The sequence below is a fragment of the Saccoglossus kowalevskii genome, chromosome 20 (assembly GCF_978046115.1).
Source record: "Saccoglossus kowalevskii chromosome 20, keSacKowa6.1, whole genome shotgun sequence".
Lineage (NCBI taxonomy): Eukaryota > Metazoa > Hemichordata > Enteropneusta > Harrimaniidae > Saccoglossus > Saccoglossus kowalevskii.
Genome location: NC_140660.1, coordinates 4,733,995 through 4,754,015, shown reverse-complemented (window position 1 = coordinate 4,754,015; position 20,021 = coordinate 4,733,995). Strand labels below are relative to the sequence as shown.

At 35.0% G+C, this 20,021-nt stretch overlaps 1 pseudogene across 1 annotated transcript; it reads right to left on the bottom strand.

Annotated features, from left to right (window-relative positions):
• On the bottom strand, positions 1-16,488 carry LOC144348766 (ubiquitin-conjugating enzyme E2 Z-like; annotated as a pseudogene). The gene is made up of 7 exons (XR_014927778.1): positions 16,291-16,488; positions 15,419-15,477; positions 9,870-10,057; positions 7,305-7,416; positions 6,073-6,188; positions 5,140-5,230; positions 1-2,055 (listed from the first exon to the last, which is right to left on the bottom strand). The product of XR_014927778.1 is annotated as a ubiquitin-conjugating enzyme E2 Z-like (transcript).
• Between the last annotated feature and the right edge of the window lie 3,533 nt (positions 16,489-20,021).

The window sequence follows — 20,021 nt, the reverse complement described above, 5'->3', positions numbered from 1 at the left end:
TTGGGTGGTGAAATAACTCATAATAATGAAAGTTTATTTTGAAAAAAATATTGCAAAGAAAAGTAACAATTCTGTCGATTTTGAAAACCAGTGCGACCATAACTGCAATTGCACGGATGTCACACATAATTAACATATGATTCGTAATCATAGTTCACTTGGATTTGGTCATGTGATCAAAAGGTTATCACCTGATATCACTTAATCATAGAGCTGGTTGATAATCATGACATCATGGGTTGTATTAACCAATTACCTTCGATTTATGGAAAATACTAACCTATGAGGTCACTCATGTCAGCCAGCTCTACGATCATGTGATATTCCTTTCTAAAGCTAAGTCTATATATGGTAGCTCATTACCATAAGTATAACCTTTATGCAAATAAAGTTTCCATATAAGGAGAGGTGGGAATCCACTGCATAATTTCTAAATAACACAAAAAAAATGCATTAACATTATGAGTATGCAAATTCATGTACATATAAGGTAAGACAAGACCTCTCAGTAAATACCATAGAAGGAACTCATTAACATTATTATAATGAGTATGCAAATTCATGTAAATATAAGGGTAAGACAAGACCTCTCAGTAAATACCATAAAAGGAACTCATTAACATTATTATAATGAGTATGCAAATTCTGTACATATAAGGTAAAACAAGACCTCTCAGTAAACACCATAGAAGGAACTCATTAACATTATTATAATGAGTATGCAAATTCATGTACATATAAGGAAGGACAAGACCTCTCAGTAAATACCATATAAGGAACTCATTAACATTATTATAATGAGTATGCAAATTCATGTACATAAAAGGAAGGACAAGACCTCTCAGTAAATACCATAGAAGGAACTCATTAACATTATTATAATGAGTATGCAAATTCATGTACATATAAGGTAAGACAAGACCTCTCAGTAAATACCATAAAAGAAACTCATTAACATTATTATAATGAGTATGCAAATTCATGTACATATAAGGTAAGACAATACCTCTCAGTAAATACCATAGAAGGAACTCGTTAACATTATTATAATGAGTATGCAAATTCATGTACATATAAGGGTAAGACAAGACCTCTCAGTAAATACCATAGAAGGAACTCGTTAACATTATAATGAGTATGCAAATTCATGTACATATAAGGTAAGACAAGACCTCTCAGTAAATACCATAAAAGGAACTCATTAACATTATTATAATGAGTATGCAAATTCATGCACATATAAGGTAAGACAAGACCTCTCAGTAAATACCATAAAAGGAACTCATTAACATTATTATAATGTATGCAAATTAGGTTACACTGGAAAAGGATTTTGCTTCTCGTCATCAAGAAGTCAGTTTGAAACTTAAACTTTTCACCAGCAGACTTCCTTGCCAAAATTGTTCTACACTTTTTCTTAAATTCTTCAATATTTTTTGAAATGAATCATTCTATTGGAGCCGACAGACACAATTTGAGTCAATTTTTAAGTTTACTCAAAAAAATAATCTGAAGGAAAGTGCAGATTATAAACAGGACTATTTTGTGAATTTGTGATGAAAAGGTTAGCCTCACATTTCTGTTGTCAATTTGCATACTAGTAAAGTGCACCACCTATGGTAGAATGGGGAAAATGTTTTTGTTTCAGTGGATGTGTTGTTGATCTATGACAATCTTTAATAAAAAGTATTTGAGAGCAATATTTATTAAATATCAAATGTTGGAACATATAATCCTGTTGTCATAGTATTAAATAATCTAAATACCAAAAAAATACAATAACTGACCTACATCACCCCATCGTTTTTTTTTCAATTTTCGAAGGACGAGAAGCAAAACCCTTTTTTGGACAAAGGCAAATGAAAATATAACTCATGAATATGCAAATCAGCTGTTTGATTGTTCGTTATTTGTATCTGTATCTGATGTACTCATATCACTGTCTAAGTCGGATAATTTGTCACCTAATTTTTCATCTAGTCGCCTCTTGATTTTATCTAATCTCAGCTTTAATGCAGCATACTCGAATCGTCCTCGCTTCTCATCAAAAGGATCCTGAAATGAATAAGGAAATAACTTTAACATCATGAAAGAAGAATTAGTCATCAACATGAATAAGGAAATAACTTTAACATCATGAAAGAAGAATTAGTCATCAATATGAATAAGGAAATAACTTTAACATTATGGAAGATGAATTGGTCATCAATATGGATTAGATTAGATTAATTAAAGCCAGTGAAAAAAGCTAAAGTCAACAAAACAGCACAAACTCAACTTTGAAGTAGTGTTGAACAAACAATATATGTTACACATGTAGGAGGGGTTACACTATTCAGGAGAATCCCAAAGTACAGTTTTCACATAGATTTCAGTCTTCATTTTCACCATTATGTTTGCCAGGCGATGAAAATATCCGGATGTTCATCCCCAAGAATAGACACTATAGATCACTAGTCACATTAGATAATTTTACATTGAAAAATAAGGCAGGCCTTAGATTTACCCAAATTTTAGGCTTAAGTAAATTTTGTATATGAACTTGAAATTAAATATTAAGACCAGCTTGAATAGGTAATGTCTACTTGCAAAAACAACATTGCATACAAAAAGTTAGGGGATAAATAATGACATTTTGTGAAAGCAAACCAAATTTTTGATGAAAATTTGCACATAATTTTATTAAAATATTGCTATTTGTAATCGGAAATGGTGACTCTAATCTATTGAAAATATCATGTCAAGTTGTGAAAAGTAATTGGAAAATTGGTAGATTTGTTTGCAAATTTGACCTAAGTGGTTGCTCAACCAAATACTGCAGTTAAATGATAGAAAAATTAAACAAAATTTGAATGAAAGCTAGACTGTAATACGTATAATGTTAAACAAGCAGCCTGTCGGCTGAGATAGCTCCGCTGTTAGCAATGAACATTACAATTAAAGAACTGAAGATATCATTAGAAAATGAAAAATATGTATAGCATTAAAGCAATCAGACATAACATTTTATCAAAAATATTCATTAAAATTAGATAATTAAAGAACAAAATCATCTCGAAATGAACAAATCTGAGAGAGGTCTACCTGTAGTACCTAATGTAGTTTATATAATATCAAAGCAATTAGACTTGTGGTCTTTAACAAGAAGTCGAAAATATCACTTTTTACCAAAAATGACAATAATAATCATGAAAATTAGAGAATTAAAGATATCATCACGAAATGAACAAACCTGAGAGAGGACCACATGTAGTACCTAGATATATAATATCAAAGCAATTAGACCTGCGGTTTTTAACAAGAAGTCGAAAATATCACTTTTTACCAAAAATGACAAAAATATTCATGAAAATTAGAGAATTAAAGATAATATCACGAAATGAACAAATCTAAGAGAGGTCCACATGTAGTACCTATAAAGGTAATATCAAAGAAATCAGACTTGCGGTTTTAACAAGAAGTTGAAAATATCACTTTTTACCAAAAATTACAAAAATAATCATGAAAATTAGAGAATTGAAGATATCACGAAATAAACAAATCTGAGAGAGGTCCACATGTAGTACCTAGATATGTAGTATCAAAGCAATTGGACATGCAGTTTTTAACAAGAAGTCGAAAATATCACTTTTTACCAAAAATGACAAAAATATTCATGAAAATTAGAGAATTGAAGATATCATCACGAAATAAACAAATCTGAGAGAGGTCCACATGTAGTACCTATATATGTAATATCAAAGCAATCAGACTTGCGGTTTTTAACAAAAAGACGAAAATATCACTTTTTACCAAAAATGACAAAAACATAAATCAAAATTAGAGAATTAAAGATATCATCACGAAATGAACAAATCTGAGAGAGGTCCACATGTAATACCTAGATATGTAATATCAAAGCAATTGGACTTTCGGTTTTCAACAAGAAGTCAAAAATATCACTTTTTACCAAAAATGACAAAAATATTCATGAAAATTAGAGAATTAAAGATATCATCACAAAATGAACAAATCTGAGAGGGGTCCACCCAAGGTACCTACATACCACGTATCAAAGCATTCGGGCAAGCGGTTTTCAAGAAGAAGTAGAAAATAGCATTTTTGACCAAAAATGACAAAAATTTTCGCTATAAATAAGACAATTAAACATATCCACACGAAATGAACAAATCTGAGAGAGAACCACCCAAGGTACCTTCCTAGAAAGTTTCACAGCTATACAGTTTGTGGTTTTTAAGAAGAAGTCGAAAATGTAAAGTTGACAACGGCGACAACGACGGACAATCAGTAATACTATAAGCTCCGTTCGACTACGTCGACAGCGGAGCTAAAAATATAAACAGACAGCACTGACTAAACATACAAGTCATTGAAAATGACACAGTCTGTAAAATTTTTAAAAGTTCTCTTTGTGCTCGCCATATTAAAGCAGAGGGGTTGTCGCGAGCATGTCCTTGAAACTTGCGTCCCGAGTGGCGTATACAACAGATTGTTTATTTACATCAAATTCAAACATGTGTTGCGTGACGACCCCTCCGGTTTAAGACATAGCAAAGAAAAACATAGATCACAAGTGAAAGCATTACCAATTTATCACATTTTAAACAAACAAGATGGCCACCAGTCGGCCATATTTGATCAAATTGTGAAACAAATTGTCCTAACATGTATAAAGTATGTGCCATATTTGAATGAAAACTGACAAAGCATGTCCAAGATACCTTATATAAAAAACAAAACAAGATGCCTACCAGTCGGCCATCTTTGATCCAATTGCGAAAGAAATTGTCATGGACATGTATCCTAACATGTATAATCTATGTACCAAGTTTGAATGAAAACTGACAAAGCATGTACAAAATACAACATTTTCAAAAAAAAAAAGATGGCTACCAGTCGCCATTTTGAATCAAATCGCTAAACCACTGCATGTGCATATGTCACACATAAAGTACTAGGCACATGCAAAGAATGAATGGAATTTGTCCAAAGGATTCTGAGATATGACTCTGGACAGACGTACGGACGAACACACCGAATTATAAGTCCTCATTTTCAGACTTTGTCTGAACAGGGACTAATAATGTTAAGAAATAGCGTACAAAGTTGTGTATATTCTGTACCATACTGATCACCTACCTGCATGGCTTGAGATGAGAGATGTGCACTATCATTCACTGTGGCTATATAATAATCATAAAATTCAGGAAATGATTTTTCCATTACATCTCTGAAACAAATAACAACAAAGTGACATACAGTAGACCAATCACTGATAGCATAGTGGTTGTCACATCAGACTCATGATAACAACAAAGTGACATACAGTAGACCAATCACTGATAGCATAGTGGTTGTCACATCAGACTCATGATAACAACAAAGTGACATACAGTAGACCAATCACTGATAGCATAGTGGTTGTCACATCAGACTCATGATAACAACAAAGTGACATATAGTAGACCAATCACTGATAGCATAGTGGTTGTCACATCAGACTCATGATAACAACAAAGTGACATATAGTAGACCAATTACTGATAGCATAGTGGTTGTCACATCAGACTCATGATAACAACAAAGTGACATACAGAAGACCAATCACTGATAGCATAGTGGTTGTCACATCAGACTCATGATAACAACAAAGTGACATACAGTAGACCAATCACTGATAGCATAGTGGTTGTCACATCAGACTCATGATAACAACAAAGTGACATATAGTAGACCAATCACTGATAGCATAGTGGTTGTCACATCAGACTCATGATAACAACAAAGTGACATACAGTAGACCAATCACTGATAGCATAGTGGTTGTCACATCAGACTCATGATTTCATTCACTAACAAATGCGAATTTGTCGAAACCAAACAGTGACAACAGTTGCATTAAATGACCAGAACTGACACCTGGTACAAAAAAGGTGACATACAGTACAGCTGTGGTATAAGCCAGGATTACATCATCGGTTCAGTGTCATGCAAACAAACTTTATCTGAAAACCTATAAAATTTGGTGAAAGTGAAACAATTAAATTGATGGATTGTTGTAGAGTTGTTTACCCGAGTTCTTCTGGAATAAGATCACTGGTGCTTTCTAACATATCACAAACAACTACTCTGATTGTCTCATGTCGTATACAGTCATTATATCGTTGTGCATCACCACTTTGTCTTTCCTGTCAATAAAATGCAAATTGTAATAAGAACATTGACTGTGCCTTGGCAACCGGGAACAAAACATCCCTTGGCAACCGTGTGCAGCATCCCTTGGCAACCGCGATTAGATGTGTTTACTTGTAAACAAAATAGAAAACGAGTCGGCCATTTTGAATCAAAACTGGAAATCAATGCATGTTATTATGTGACACATGATGTATGTGTGAAGTTTGAATATAATTGACAGCTAAAGTTATAGCTTCGAAACAAAATTTTTTAGAACACAATGGCCACTAGTCAGCCATTTTCAATCTGACCTGAAAAAAATAAGATGTACATTAAGTAGATATGTATATCAATAGACATAACAGGTTTGCTTGAAATGCTACATCGTTACTTACCTGTTCAAACCCTGGTTCATTGTGATATGACTGGTACATTGTTACTTACCTGTTCAAACTCTGGTTCATTGTGTTATGACTGGTACATTGTTACTTACCTGTTCAAACCCTGGTTCATTGTGATATGACTGGTACATTGTTACTTACCTGTTCAAACCCTGGTTTATTGTGATATGACTGGTACATTGTTACTTACCTGTTCAAACCCTGGTTCATTGTGATATGACTGGTACATTGTTACTTACCTGTTCAAACCCTGGTTCATTGTGATATGACTGGTACATTGTTACTTACCTGTTCAAACCTTGGTTCAGTGTGATATGACTGGTACATTGTTACTTACCTGTTCAAACCCTGGTTTATTGTGATATGACTGGTAAATTGTTACTTACCTGTTCAAACCCTGGTTTATTGTGATATGACTGGTACATTGTTACTTACCTGTTCAAACCCTGGTTCATTGTGATATGACTGGTACATTGTTACTTACCTGTTCAAACCCTGGTTCATTGTGATATGACTGGTACATTGTTACTTACCTGTTCAAACCCTGGTTTATTGTGATATGACTGGTACATTGTTACTTACCTGTTCAAACCCTGGTTCATTGTGATATGACTGGTACATTGTTACTTACCTGTTCAAACCCTGGTTCATTGTGATATGACTGGTACATTGTTACTTACCTGTTCAAACCCTGGTTCATTGTGATATGACTGGTACATTGTTACTTACCTGTTCAAACCCTGGTTCCTTGTGATATGGTTTCTAATTTAATAATGATTGTATAGATATTAACACACTGGATAAACTTTGTGCCGGACTCCAGGCTGGACCAGATCATGTACTACAGGAATACAAAGTATTAAATATAAGTGACATGTCCTTACAACTTACTGTACAAACTTATCATCTCAGTAGAGCTGAATTGTTGGAATAAAATAAATACTACAGTTCAATAAGTTTACCAACACCACGGCCAGTCACACAAAATCTATCAAAAAGGGTTAGGGTTAGGGTTAGGATTAGGGTTAGGGTTAGGGTTAGGGTTAGGGTTAGGGTTAGGGTTAGGCAAGTCGTATAATGCCAAAACAGTACCATGATTTCACAACTTTTGAAATACGTTTGCTTTTATCGATAACTGAAAGAACAGCCCATAAACACAAAGCCTAAACTATCAGAAATTCGTAACACATAATTCGAATGATGGTTTAACAAAATAACTCATCATTTATAAATTCAATCCATCAAAAAAGTATAAAAAACATTTTCATAAACAATTTTTATTATATAAATACACTTTGAAAAGAAACATGATTCATAAACATAAATCTATTTGAATACATTCTCACTACAAATAACACAATACTTATTTTTCAATGGCGTCTCTTCACAGCACAAAATCTTGGAATCATGCACACATGTGAGTACTTCGGTGACACATTTTATAACTACGCCCAAAATAGCCCATTATTTATTGCGCAACTGTGACCAAACGACATCATTCTGTTAACATCCACACATTTTCATAAAATCTCCATGCACTTTTCGACCATTCATAAGTAAAATACACTACAATTTACTCCAGAAAAACAATTTTCTTGGTACATTTCTACATTCTTGCATATTAAATGAGGGGTTGAGACACATTCCAAGCGGAACACTTTTCTTGGACTAATAACAAAGCTGGTCAATCCTTTCCCAGCAAAAACAATGTGGAATAAAGTACTAATAACGTGAAGTATAAAAACAAGCAATGAGACCATTAACCTCTTCACCACCAGACTTTTTCACCCAAATTTTTCTGTACCTTTTTTTACATTATCCAATATTTCGGGAAATGAACCCTAATTTTGGAGAAAATAGACAAAATTTCAGTTTTTACTCAAAAAATTTGACTATTTTTGTTCCAATATTTGAAGAAAATAAAGACTATAAAGAGGACTACCGTTAAAGTCCTAATATAAACCGCATACGTAATAGTAACCGCACCCCCAATTCCGGCTTCGGGGTTAAAGAGTTCTTAACAAAAATTGAAAACTTGAAAAGTACCTATTACTAACCGCACCCCCAATTCAACAAGACCGCGACTGACTTCATTGTTTCAACCAGTTGTTCCAAAACGGCATTGTTCCTAATCCTATTCATTTGTTTCGACAACATGCCTAAAAATATTCACACCTATTTATTGTTCAGTGGTGATAAGATGTCAGACCACAGGCGGTCAGACAGGCAATGAAACTGCTTTTGTTCTGGCGACCTCTGTCAATACTCTTTCTGAATACGTCTGTGTTTCGTAAGTTTTAGACAATGAGCTTTTATCACCGTAAAAGTGTTAAACTGAGCATTGAAGAATAATTTATCTTTCGAAAACAAATAATTTCTTGATTTAAAAAAAAAATCATGCCGTTTTCCCATGGAAATCAAAGGCAAAAGATCGCGCTACATTATCGGTAAATCTCTTCTGTGTTGCGTTCACCATGAGGTCGCTGAACTGTCATTAACATATTTAAATGAGCTATGTAATTTAGACACGTGGGCACCATCCAGCATTTTGATTGGTTAATTAGCGACTTGACTTATCCGGTCAATAATACGTCACGTGAGCATTCAAAACATGCTGGATATCGTATCGGCTGTTTACATGTGACTGAAATCATTCGCTTACGGGGAAACTAAGTTGAATTTTACTTGCATTTTATAAAAATTCAACGAATTTATTTTTCGTGCGTTATTGTAATCACTACTAAAAAATAATCACCAATATCAACACTTCGAAAACAAGTAAGTTATTCACTTGAGACCAGCAGCATGGCCGGATCGAGCTACCGTTATGTGATCATTTGCTACTAAGCAGTGCATTCGTGTTTTTATTTGAAACTTCTGTTAGAATATACTTTTCGTTACCAAGAAAATTAAAAAAATAAATGCATATTACATTAAAAATACTGAGTATTTTTTATATCATGTGGAATTTTTTTTTCATTGACGCCTATTTTAGAACCAAAATAAGGCCTTTCACTCTTCCCCGACGCCTATTCAAGAGATTGTACAGTGTATTGTTTGTTTTGTTCATGTGTTGTGGATAAAAAATGACCACGCCCATTTAATAATTGCAATATGTACGTAATAGAAACCGCACCCTGAACTTGAGCTTTTGATCCCAATTTTTAAATTGATACATTGTAATATAAACCGCGGTTTATAATAGGACTTTAACGGTATTTTGTGAATATGTGATGAAAAGAGGGACCTGGTGGTTAAAAGGTTACTGAAAAGGTACAAACGAGCATTACTCACCCCAATATACTGAGACACATTTTACCATTACGATATAGATTTCAATTAAATCGAACTTTACCATCTCCCGTCGTTAATAAATTAACTCGAGATGGTTTGATTGGATAGTCTGGTGAAAATCGGATTAAAAAATGGAAGAAGCCGCCTTCATATGAAGTATCAAATGGTCTGGTTATCAACGCATGAACCTAAAAGACAAAAATACAAAACAATGAAATATCAGTAGCCTAAGGGACATAGACATATCAATTCTGGTCTCAAGTGTACTGGGACTCAAAATTAACAGCAAGCTAAAGGGCGCAGTTGATCTATTCTTGTGCCAGGTGTCCTAAAACTTAAAATTAACATTAGCCTAAGGGGCACATACTATCAATTTATGTCCCAGGTGTTCTAAAACTTAAAATTAACATTAGCCTAAGGGGCATAGACATATCAATTCTGGTCTCAAGTGTACTGGGACTCAAAATTAACAGCAAGCTAAGGGGCGCAGTTGATCTATTCTTGTCCCAGGTGTCCTAAAACTTAAAATTAACATCAGCCTAAGGGGCACAGACATATCAATTCTGATTTCAAGTGTACTAGGACTCAAAATTAACAGCAAGCTAAAGGGCGCAGTTGATCTATTCTTGTCCCAGGTGTCCTAAAGCTTAAAATTAACATTAGCCTAAGGGGCACAGACTATCAATTCTTGTCCCAGGGCAACTAAGACTCCAAATTAAGAGTGACCTAAGGGGCACAGACTATTAGTTTACATTCCAGGGCACAATTTAAATTTTCAAAAAATAAGCTAAGTTACCAGTAAGCAAATTAAATGTAATGATATACTTTTTACACTCTTTATAAAATTGTGTTTAACCTTTTCACCACCAGACTTTCTCACCAAAATTGTTCTGCACTATTTATTTAATATTCTTAAATATTTCTAGAAATGAACCAAAATTTTTAATTTTGGAGTCAACAGACACAATTTCAGTCAATTTTCAGTTTTTAATCAAAAAATTTGGCTATTTTTGTCCCAATCTTCTGAGGTAAAGTACAGACTATAAACAGAACTATTTTGTGAATTTGTGATGAAATGAGGGACATGGTGGTGAAAAGTTAACTATAAAGATATAAACTAGCATTACTCACCCCAATATACACACACTTTACCATTACGATATAGATTTGCATTAAATCAAACTTAACCATCTCCTGTCGTTATTAATATAACTCGAGTTGGTCTGATTGGATAGTTTGGTGAGAATCGGATTAAAAAATGGAAGAAGCCGCCTTCATATGGAGTATCATCAAATGGTCCGGTTATCAACGCATGAACCTACAAGACAAAAAGACAAAACATTAAAATATCAGCAGCCTAAGGGGCATAGACATATCAATTCTGATCTCAAGTGTACTAAGACTCAAAATTAACATTAGCCTAAGGGGCACAGACTTTCAATTCTTTGTCCCAGGGCAACTAAGACTCCAGATTAACAGAAAGCTAAAGAGTGCAGTTGATCTTTTTCCAGTACCACACATATACCAGAAGGTGGTTCATTAGTACATACCTTAGTGATGCAGTCTTTATCTAGTACCACACACATACCAGGAGGTGGTTCATTACTACATACCTTAGTGATGTCATCTTTATCCGGTACCACAAACATACCAGGAGGCGGTTTATTAGTACATACTTTAGTTATGTCATCTTTATCCGGTACCACACACGTACCAGGAGGTGGTTTAGTAGTGCATACCTTAGTGATGTTGTCTTTATCTGGTACCACAAACATACCAGGAGGTGATTCATTAGTACATACCTTAGTTATGTCATCTTTATCTGGTACCACAAACATACCAGGAGGCGGTTTAGTAGTGCATGCCTTAGTGATATCGTCTTTATCCAGTACCACACACATACCAGGAAGTGGTTCATCAGTAGTGCATACCTTAGTGATGTTGTCTTTATCCGGTACCACACACATACCAGAAGGTAGTTTAGTAGGGCATACTTTAGTGATGTTGTCTTTATCCGGTACCACACACATACCAGGAGGTGGTTTATTAGTACATACCTTTGTGATGTCATCTTTATCCAGTACCCGACACATACCAGGAGGCGGTTTAGTAGTGCATACCTTAGTTATATCATCTTTATCCGGTACCACACACATACCAGGAGGTGGTTTAGTAGTGCGCACCTTAGTGATGTCATCTTTATCTAGTACCACACACATACCAGGAGGTGGTTTATTAGTACATACCTTAGTTATGTCATCTTTATCCGGTACCACACACATACCAGGAGGTGGTTTAGTAGTGCACACTTCAGCGATGTTGTCTTTATCCGGTACCACACACATACCAGGAGGTGGTTTAGTAGTGCATACTTCAGCGCTGTTGTCTTTATCTTGTACCACACACATACCAGGAGGTGATTTAGTAGTACATATCTTAGTTATGTCATCTTTATCCGGTACCACACACATACCAGGAGGTAGTTTAGTAGTGCATACCTTAGTTATGTCATCTTCATCTGGTACCACACACATACCAGGAGGTGGTTCATTAGTACATACCTTAGTGATGTCATCTTTATCCGGTACCACACACATACCAGGAGGTGGTTTAGTTGTACATACCTTAGTGATGTCATCTTTATCCGGTACCACACACATACCAGGAGGTGGTTTAGTTGTACATACCTTAGTGATGTCATCTTTATCCAGTACCACACACATACCAGGAGGTGGTTCATTAGTACATACCTTAGTTATGTCATCTTTATCTGGTACCACACACATATACCAGGAGGTGGTTTAGTAGTGCGCACCTTAGTGATGTCATCTTTATCTAGTACCACACACATACCAGGAGGTGGTTTATTAGTACATACCTTAGTGATGTAATCTTCATCCGGTACCACATGCATACAAGGAGGTGGTTTATTAGTACATACCTTAGTTATGTCATCTTTATCCGGTACCACACACATACCAGGAGGTGGTTTAGTAGTGCATACTTCAGCGCTGTTGTCTTTATCCGGTACCACACACATACCAGGAGGTGGTTTAGTAGTACATATCTTAGTTATGTCATCTTTATCCGGTACCACACACATACCAGGAGGTAGTTTAGTAGTGCATACCTTAGTTATGTCATCTTCATCTGGTACCACACACATACCAGGAGGTGGTTCATTAGTACATACCTTAGTGATGTCATCTTTATCCGGTACCACACACATACCAGGAGGTGGTTTAGTTGTACATACCTTAGTGATGTCATCTTTATCCGGTACCACACACATACCAGGAGGTGGTTTAGTTGTACATACCTTAGTGATGTCATCTTTATCCAGTACCACACACATACCAGGAGGTGGTTCATTAGTACATACCTTAGTGATGTTGTCTATATCTGGTACCACACACATACCAGGAGGTGGTTCATTAGTACATACCTTAGTGATGTCATCTTTATCCGGTACCACACACATACCAGGAGGTGGTTTAGTTGTACATACCTTAGTGATGTCATCTTTATCCGGTACCACACACATACCAGGAGGTGGTTTAGTTGTACATACCTTAGTGATGTCATCTTTATCCGGTACCACACACATACCAGGAGGTGGTTTAGCTGTACATACCTTAGTGATGTCATCTTTATCCAGTACCACACACATACCAGGAGGTGACTCATTAGTACATACCTTAGTGATGTCGTCTTTATCTGGTACCACACACATACCAGGAAGTGGTTCATTAGTACATACCGTAGTGATGTCGTCTTTATCCAGTACCACACACATACCAGGAGGTGGTTCATTAGTACATACATTAGTGATGTTGTCTGTATCTGGTACCACACACATACCAGGAGGTGGTTCATTAGTACATACCTTAGTGATGTCGTTTTTATCTGGTACCACACACACAGCAGGAGGTGGTTCATTAGTACATACCTTAGTGATGTCGTCTTTATCTGGTACCACACACATACCAGGAGGTGGTTTATTAGTACATACCTTAGTGATGTCGTCTTTATCTGGTACCACACACACATACCAGGAGGTGGTTCATTATATATACTCATAATATCTCTATAACTCCAGTTTCTATTGTATTGCATTCAACAGTGCATGATATCCTAAAAGATTTTTTGGATATTTTGTATTAAGTTTATTTTCACTGATTTTTGATGCGTTGAATGTAAAATATAGGAACAGTGTATTTGCTGGTTTTATTTTCAGCAAAAATTAATTCTGATTGAAAATAAAGTTTTCTACAGTACCCCTTTTCACTGCATATAATACCAGTTTAATTTTGAGAAAAGCCAAATTATTGTAAGACAGTGAAATTTTTTGAGGTCAATGACTTATATTTTGTCATCGAAGTTACGATAACTTCTGGCAACAACAAAAAAGTCTTGCAGTGTGAATGACTAAATGGAGCAATTCTTGCTATGAATACATCTAAACCAAATGTAAGAGTCTGTATGTTGTAACCATTTCAACAGGAAATGTAAATTTTTAGTTCAAGTAATTTGGCTCTGTCTTTGAGGATTTACAGAAAAATATGTCAAAATGGAGAAGAAAATAACACTATATCAATATACTTTGTTATTGTAGACATGTGTACAATTAGAGTTTGTTTGTTTGGTAATTCATTTCATGTGAAATGAAAAGTTCAAAAGTGATAAATTCTATTTAAAAGATGCCATACATAAATTTTTTAATTAATATGGTTTACTTATCAAATACTTATCCTAAATCCTGGAGTTCAAGTTTAATAGTACTAATCCATAAATCAAGATTAAAATCCAATCCCTCCAACTATAAGGAAATTACCATATCAAGTTGTTTACAAGTGTACTAAATAAAAGATTAAGGCCAGACTTTTATTATCCATTGTTTCGCGAACCCGCCAAATGAACAGGAGCCGAAAATGAAATAAAAATATAATTTTATTTCAGCGTAATTTCTCGCGCCCGCCGACTTGTAAGCGCAAAAAAATGCTAAAAAAATATTATTTTTATCTTCATTTTTTTACCACCGTCGCATAACAAATCCAAGTTGCATTTTCGTGGGAGTATCATGATCAAAGTACCGAAGTCTCACGCAGATGAGAAACAAGGTTATACATGGAATAAAATTTTATTTCATTTCTTTTCTCCGATCAATGATCTCACTTACAATTCTATGAGAATCACACAAATCTAATGAAAAAAAAGAATTATTTTTTTTTTTCTGCCCTCCTCAAAAAAAATTGCCTTATAAAAACTTGCGAAACAAGGAATAAAAAAAGACTGGCCTAACAGATTACTTAGAAAAAACTGAAACAAACTAGGAAGTAAATCAAAACAAAAACACGAAAAGAGTTTATGCATGTTTTGTTGACCTAAGAAAGGCCTTTGATAATGTTTGCCATGATGGCCTACATGTGATGTATTTAAGAAATTATTAAAATATGTACAGCAATGTTACCTATACAATTAAAACTAACGGGTGTTTGACCAAAGAATTTCAGTCTCAACATTATTTAATATTTTTATTAACGACTTACCAGATTTTTTTGAAGACCAGTTAGTTGTCTGTTATATGCAGATGGCATTGTCATGCTATCTGAAATTAAAAATAAATTACAGTTCTCCTTAGATAATCTGGACAAATACACAAAACAAAGCAAACTAACTGTAAATATAGAAAAAAAAATGCAGGTGACGACTCCCCCCTAGCTTCAATAAAAGTAACAGACTTTTGAATGATCATTTATTATTTTTTGAAAACAAAGAGGTCAGCTTAACAAAAACATTTAACTATCTTGGAGTATCTGTAAGCTCAATATTTGTAATATAGTACATTTAACATAGCTGTAGGTCCATAGCAGTGTTTGTGTTCATCTCATGGTATAATAAACGTACATGATATTTGTCAACACAGTAATGCTCCAGTCAATGTAAACCCCAACCCCTCCCACTTTGGGCGATGTGGGACAAATGTGGGGCATTAGACAGGGTTTACCGCCAAACCGTGCCCGTGGAGGGGGGGGGGAAATAGCCGTGTTTCGTGTTACGTCATCGACGCTAGCATCGCTAGTACTCTGCTGATAGCAAGCATGGCAGACAGCGGCGATCGGTGGGAGAAATGTGGGGGTTTGTTTTGAGTGGGGATTTGCCTATCCATCTTGCCCCAGAAGGTGGGGCATTTCGCAAATTTTACAACAATAATTTCCAAATCCCCCACTAAACCCCGAGGTGGGGAGGGTGGGGATTGACATTGACTGGAGCATAATGCTATGGTGACAGTCTTAGAGGACCGTCCATGTTGACGCAGCAATGAGACCAATGCGCAATAAACGATTAAAAATCATGCAATGTTCTGTGAAACACGACTCTCAACTAAGGTCGATAGATTGTCTATTTATTAAATACTCACCACAGTAACCACTGAGACGTAATTATTCGAAATAAAGCCCATTCATCCGAGTATTCTTGAAGGGTCATGTCGCCATCTCACACCGGACGCGGTCGGTGTCACGTGATCAATGTGACGTCACGTTGTTGTCATTACGTAATGCGGTGAGGAATTCCACCATTCTTCTCCCCAAAGATCCTTTCGGCTAGAACACCAAAAGTATATATTCGTAGAAATAGAACTTTGCCTGGGAGATTGGGATTCCCCCACACTCCAAACACTGGTGGCGCCCTCGCTTTCGTTTCCCTCGTTCGAATGTTTGGTTTGCAGTGTGGGATTTTTCCCGTTGACGCTGCACCTGAGCTGGGACAGCGCTTCCTGTGACGTCACAACGGATTCCCCAGCAGCGTACACAGCATTGTCCGATATTGCGTAAATAACGTGTGTTCATTTCAATCAACCGTTTCAAAAACGAAATAACGGTTTGAAACAATGTGAAGTTTGCAAAAATGTTAGTTGCAATTTTACTGTTTATGGCAAGACTTCTTTTACCTTTTAAAAATTGCTTATCACCTATTTCGAAAACCATCATGCAGTTTTCATCTGAAATCCATACCAACACATCGTGCTACAACATCGCTTTACTTCCGCACTGTAATTATTATGATCACTATCATTCGGAAAACTTCGGGTTCTGCCGGCATTACCATGCGGTATTCTGATTGGTTATTCTGATACGTCACAATTATCATGGCGGTCTTTGTTTTTCACCCAAGCGATCGAGTGATCAAAAATAATCGCTCAAATTTTACGTCTATTTCGTATAAAAAAATAAGTAACATTTTTTCATGGCATGACTGAGTATGAGGAATTATTGGTATAACCGGTGTATAACATCGCGAAGTAAGTTAAGTCACGTCGTAACTTTGATGATCGTTTGGAAGTTTTATTTGTTCGTTCATTCATGGAACTATAAACCATATACTAGTACTAAGTAGTTTATAGTTCCATGGTTCATTACTGTAAATGTAAACGTTGTAGAAGCTGACGGTACGAATAATGAACAATGTTTTGAAGGAGAATGTTTTTGTAGTAAATAAGATCATGGAAGTCGAGAACATATTCCTGGCTGAAACGTTTCAATCGCGTTTCATTTAGCCTTTTACAATTTATTTGTTTGTTTGTTCTTATTAGTCTGCAGCATTTCCATTTCGATTTGACAATTTTTGACTCCCATGTGCGAAGCACATAATGGGAGTCTTTGCAGTTAGTGTGTCTGTGTGTGTGTGTATGTGTGTCCGTCTGTTCCACTGATATCTCAAGAACCATACATCAGTTTTTGATGAAACTTGGTGCATAGATGCTCTGGACCAATGCGCAGATTTGATTAGGTTTTGGTAAAAATCCCATGCATATTAATTACCTAATTTGCATGATAATTAGCTGATTTTTGGCTGTTTCATGACTGTTCCACTGATATCTAAAGAACCACTCATTGGATTTTGATGAAACTTGGCACACAGATGCTCCAAACTAATGCGCAGATTTGATTAGTTTTGGGTAAAAATCTGTGCAATATTAATTACCTAATTTGCATAATGATTAATCAATTTTCGGCTTTTCCACTGATATCTCAAGTACTAATCATCACATTTCAAGAAAACTTGGTACATAGATGTCATAGGACACTGCACAAACCTGAAAGTTTTTAGGGTAATATCAGTAGATATTAATTACCTAATTAGCATAATTAATTAATTTTCAGCTTTTGATATTTCAAGTATTAATTGCCACATTTCAATGAAACTTGGTACATAGATATCATAGGACACTGCACAGACCTGATAGTTTTTAGGGTAATATGAGTACATATTAATTACCTAATTTGCATAATTAATTAATTTTCAGCTTTTGATATTTCAAGTACTAATCATCACATTTCAATGACACTTGGTACATAGATGTCATAGGACACTGCACAGACCTGATAGTTTTTAGGGTAATACGAGTACATATTAATTACCTAATTAGCATAATTAATTATATTTCAGCTTTTGATATTTCAAGTAGTAATCATCACATTTCAATAAAATTTGGTACATAGATGTCATAGGTCATTGCACAGACCTGATAGTTTTTTGGGTAATATCAGTAGATATTAATTACCTAATTAGCATAATTAATTAATTTTCAGCTTTTGATATTTCAAGTAGTAATCATCACATTTCAATGAAACTTGGTACATAGATGTCATAGGACACTGCACAGACCTGATAGTTTTTAGGGTAATATGAGTACATATTAATTACCTAATTTGCATAATTAATTAATTTTCAGCTTTTGATATTTCAAGTAGTAATCATCACATTTCAATGACACTTAGTACATAGATGTCATAGGACACTGCACAGACCTGATAGTTTTTAAGGTAATACGAGTACATATTAATTACCTAATTTGCATAATTAATTAATTTTCAGCTTCTGATATTTCAAGTAGTAATCATCACATTTCAATGAAATTTGGTACATAGACATCATAGGACACTGCACAGACCTGATAGTTTTAGGCTAATATCAGTATATATTAATTAGCTAATTTGCATAATTAATTAATTTTCAGCTTTTGATATTTCAAGTAGTAATCATCACATTTCAATGACACTTGGTACATAGATGTCATAGGACACTGCACAAACCTGATAGTTTTTAGGGTAATACGAGTACATATTAATTATCTAATTTGCATAATTAATTAATTTTCAGCTTTTGATATATCAAGTAGTAATCATATTTCAATGAGACTTGCTACAGAGATCTTCTCGGATTATGCAGAGACCTAATTAGTTTTAATTGGATATTAATTACCTAATTTGCATAATGTTCCACTGATATATAAAAAACCACAAATTGGATTTTAATGAAACTTTTAAAGAGAACTATGCAGAAACCCAATTAGTTTTTGGTAAATATTTATGCTTATTAATCTCCTAATTAACATAATTAATTAACACTGATATCTCAATTACTGATCATCACATTTGAATAAAATTTGGTACATAAATGCTCTAGGACAATAGACAGGCCTGATTAATTTTGGGTTAAAATTTGTTCATATTAATTCTCTAATTAGCATAATAATTCATAATTTTTTTGTTCTGTTCTGTTCATATTAGTTACCTGATGTACATAATTAGTTTTCAGCTTTTCTATCAATATCTCATGTACAAGTAATTTTGAATTAATTTTTAATGTGTCTTCAATACTCTCAGCACACGGGAGTTCTTTCTAAGCTTTCTTTGATTTATCATTAAAGCCAGGGAGTCGTCACCTCCTCATGCGTCAGATGGGCATAGCGTGTCATTGTTTACAAACAAGCGTCTACCCATGAGCCTTTGCGTTTTTAGCGTGTGTTGTTATCATTGCTTGCGACTCAATTCTTGCGTGTGCGCAGGTGATGACCCTCTCGGTTTGTGAATTTCAGGTTTGCGTTGTGATAACTTTAACTTGGTTATATTATCAAGCAATGTACAATTGTGGTGCAGTTTAATGCTAGTGCATCTTCACCAGCCAAGGTTCATTTATTCGGCCATTGCCACATGGAGAGCATGTTTTCATTTACCAAACCTAACCGCACGATTCGGATGATGATGCTAGTGTGTCCGCTATATACATCCAAAACTCGTCTCATTCGCACATGTTAACGTGTGTCCTCATGGTAATGCTACGTCACTACTATATTTTCCCATTATT